The following is a 4,855-nucleotide window of genomic DNA, read 5'->3' as shown; positions in this document are numbered from 1 at the left end:
CAAATCATTTAGAATGATGTTGAACCGGTTGTAGGATTCAATAATGGATTCATTCTCTTTAGCCCTGAATCCCTCATAAGCACTGATGTACTGGTTCAGTCTAGTCTACACGGATTTCTTACTTCCCAACATCTGTTTCTCAAGTTCATCCCACAGTTCCTTGGCCGACCCACAATTATCAATTATGTTAAGTAAATCATTTGCAATAGCCATAAGCATGTCCGTTAATGGCTTTTTGTCTATTAGAACTTTTTGCTTTTCTATATCAGTGTAATATTGAGGATTTTTCTTCTTTCTTGAAGCAGGAACAACAATACCCTCTGCTGTAGTGTGAGCAAAAAGATCCATATAACTTACATATCGTCCATTTCTAATAGATTGCATCAACTTCTCATCTTTATTATCCAGAAAATAAATCATTCTTATCCTCCGTTGTGGGTACTCACCAATAGCAAGAATTGGTGGCTTGGAATCTGACCCATTACTCAACATATTTTTAGATATCTTTCAAAATATGACTTGAATTGATCATTCAGAAAATGACCTTGAACTGGTTTGAAAAACACTAATAAAACTCTTAAAACTTGAACAAATTCTTCAAACTTTTATATATCTCCCACCACTATATCGCACACCAAAGATATCGCTCAACAAAGGCTTAGAAGTAAACTGCTTATAGATTATATCGCTCAATCAAGTAATCCGCTCACCAAGGTTATCACACACACTTTGGGCGATGAACGAGTTTATCGGGCAACAAGTGGGCGATGAACTCCAAGAATCATAAACCGCTCAAGTGTTGGGTGGATTACTAAGATATCAGGCAAAACTTGTCCGATATAATCACTTTATTGCCTAGGCTTTGGGCGATAAACTCCAAAACCCAAGATATTGCTCAACACTTTCTTTTGACATCAATGATCAAATGGATATTTCTTAATTCATGAACGATAAAATTCCAACACTTTGACAAATTTTCTTCAAAAATTTGAGCGAAGAAACCAAATATCATCCAACAACCAACTGTATTAACTAACAATTTCTTGAGCGATGAATAATGATCAAGCTGCTTTGAGTGATGATTGTCTAATCTGTGCAAGCTTTGGGCGATTTAACAAGGATATCTTGCAACACTTGGATGGATTCTAAGTTTAATCTTTCAACTCTTTGTGCGATGAGGATCCAATGCAGATTCAATGAGCGATGAGGAGTATGAATATCGCTTGTTGAATAGTCAATGGGCGATGAAGATGTGTTCAAATAGATTCTTCAAGAAAATCACCAAAAATGGTCAAAAATCCAAAATTGAATACTCTAAGAGAGACAACAGTGTTTTCCGAAATTTCATTTACTTGTGGATTTCTATTGAACCTCACATACACACACATACACAAACATGCACACACAGACACAAACATACTCTCTCCCTATATATATAGTTGTGTTCAATGAGAACTTCTTTTGTGAGAACATCTTCACATTTGTCGATCTCTTTTGACCCGACAAAGCTAATAACATGTGTTTTTGTAAATAAGTGGCACTTATGTTTTTAGTTTTCCAACTAGGCATTATATGAGCAATTTTTATGAAGGTATGTGATGCTTAGTGAAGGTACGTGAAGTTTATTGAAGGTATATGAAGGTTGAAGGTGCAGTAGTAAGATATGTGAAATTTTGTGAACATATGTGCAGATATGTACATGTAGTGTTCTTCCAAGAAATTCCAAGAAAATTCTACTTTATCCATAAAAATGTCATCACAGCCATGAAAATATCTACTTTATACCTCGGAATGTGTTTTGAATTCAATAGTTTTCACATGATCCCAACTCTCTCTCTCTCTATATATATATATATACACACACACACAAATGCGTGGGATCGTGTGAGAATAACAATTAGTGAGAATGATGAGAATACTTTCGAGTTGGATGATTTTATTTTTTTTATCTAAATTCAATCACCTTTAACTACCTTCAATTATGTTTGGAGTCTTTGTGTCTCATGAAAATACACATACATCACTGAGTGGAGCGGACTGGAGTGTATGTGGTTAAAAGCAGACCATGATGGCCATCTTATATTATTTTAAACTGTAAGAACAAAAAGTGTTATAACCAACAAACAAAAAGAATCAAATTTATAGTTTATTATTTATATTATTTTCGACAAATATTAATGAAAAAATAAAGCAGAAACCCTTTACACGTCTTGGTTAAAAAGATGTTCTCTTATAGCTTTTTTAATATTGTTTTTATCGTTTACTTGAAAAAATATTGATTTCATGACCAATTTATTTTGAAAAGTGGTAAATATTTGAGAAGTAAAAAAGTATTCATAGCCCTTCATACGATCAAGATCGGATTTGATTGGTCAAGAATTGTGGCTTTGGCTGGTCAAAATTTGCGGCTATGCAAAAAATAGAGAATGTAGTTTTGTAATTTTCACAAATAGGTGGCAAACGGATTCATAGGTGAACCTGTGTGATTCACATATGAGTTATATGCTCATATGTGAACCCGTGTAATTCATACATGAACTACTTTATCTAATTCACATATGAACTATTAACGGATTCACATATGAACCCTTGTGATTTACATATGAACTAATTGACCGATTCACATACGAACTCGTGTAATTCATATATGAACTAATTAATTGATTCACATATGAATATATAGTTCAAATGTGAATGCCTCTTTTTTATAAAAGTTATGAAACTACCCCTCTATCTTCTGCATACCCATACGAGTAATTATCTGGTGCCACAAATATCGACCAGATGAAGAGGTAGGATCACTTTTTTACTTTTCAAATAATTACCACTTCTCAAATAACGTTTCCATATATATATATATGTGTGTGTGTGTGTGTGTGTGTGTGTGTGTGTGTGTGTGTGTGTATACATAACCAAAAGTTATTTTGAGAAGTAGTAAATATTTGAGGAGTAAAGAAGTGATCCTAGCCTTTCATATGGTTAATATCAGACTTGACTGGTCAATAATTGCAGCTTTGACTGGTCAAAAATTGCGCCTAAGCAAAAAAATAGAGAGAGGAGTTTTGTAACTTTTACAAATAAGTGGTAAACGAGTTCATATGTGAAGCTATGTGATTCACATATGAACTATATGTGCATATGTGAACCTATGTGATTCACATATGAACTATTTTAACTCATTCACATACGAACCCGTGTGATTCACATATAAACTAATTAACTGATTCACATATGAACCCTTCTAATTCACATATGAACTAGTATGATTCACATATGAACTAATTAATTGATTTACATATGAACTAATTAATTGATTTACATATGAACATATAGTTTATATATAAATCACATGTGTTCACGTATGAATCCATTTGTCGTCTATTTGTAAAAGTTACAAAGCTACCCCTTCATGTTCCGCATACGCATACGAGGAATTATTCGGTGCTTCACGGTCAAAGTCGCAAATATGGACCGGATGAAGGGATAGGAATCACTTCTTTACTTCTCAAATAGTTACCATTTCTCAAATGAACCTAACTTTTCAGGTTTATTTGAGAAGTGGTATGTATTTAAGCAGTTATGAAGTGATCTTAGCTCTTCATCTAGTCAAGATTTGCAGCTTTGACTGTGAAGAATCGTATACTTCCTCGCATGGTATGCAAAAGATAGAGGGGTAGTTCCATAACTTTTATAAATAGATGGCAAAACAAGTGCATATGTGAACCTGTGTGATTCTCATAAGAACTATATGTTCATATGTGAATCCGTGTAATTCACATATGAACTAATTAATTGGTTCACATATGAACCAATTAACTGGTTCACATATGAACTAATTAACTTATTCCCATATGAACCCATATGATATACATATGAACTAATTAACTGTTTCACATATGAATTATGGGTTTACATATGCACTTGTTTGCTGCCTATTTGTAAAAGTTACAAAATTACCCCTCTATTTTTCGCTTGACCAATCAAAGCTGCAATCTTTGACCATTCAAAGCCGCAATTCTTGACCAATCTTGATCATTTTTTTGGTGTTATTTATTTCACCCAAATTTTGTTTATTTTTCGCATGTTTTCAAAAAAAAAAAAAAAATAGGGGGGTTAGCCTTTTTAATTGAAAATATTGTTGTAACCGACCGTTTACATCAAATCCGTCAGATCATCTAATCTAATGATTAGATGCTTTTTAGCTTTTCATTATTTATAAGTTTTTTTTAATCTCCCTTGTATATTACAGACCATTATTCTTTTCTATTTGTTATTTTTTTTATTACTATCACCAAATCAAATGACTAAAAAATCTGATTCTTTTTTATTTTATCGTTTCAGATATTTCTTAAGAATAAGAGGGTTCTACCATCTTATCGTAGATTGATGAATTGTTAGGCCAATCATAGATTTCAATTAGTATTTATTTAGAACTAAATATAAATTAAAATAGTGAGATGTTGCTCTTTCAACCTTATTTGTGTGAATTGATAGTAATGGAATTGCAAGAACAATTAGTTTGATGTTTGATGTATAAAGGAAAATTTAATAGGAAAAGATTCAAATAAGAAGTAGAGATAGTCATATAATATATATTAATATATATATATATATATATATATATATATATATATATATATACTAGAAGGGTATTCGTGTATTGCAGCGAGATACATCTCGATTTTAATGTTTTATTTTGTTTTTTTGTCTTTATCGATGTTATAATACGATTTTATGTGTTTTTAAGAAAACGATAATTATTTTATTTTTGAATAAAACATAAATTTGAAAATATAATAAAATTTTGAAAAACAATATATCAATATTAGTATCAAATTAAATTTTTAATAGTTCT

Source organism: Cynara cardunculus, unplaced genomic scaffold (assembly GCF_001531365.2).
Source record: "Cynara cardunculus var. scolymus isolate 2C unplaced genomic scaffold, CcrdV1 Un_Scaffold_347, whole genome shotgun sequence".
Lineage (NCBI taxonomy): Eukaryota > Viridiplantae > Streptophyta > Magnoliopsida > Asterales > Asteraceae > Cynara > Cynara cardunculus.
Note: the sequence above shows the minus strand (reverse complement) of the source record.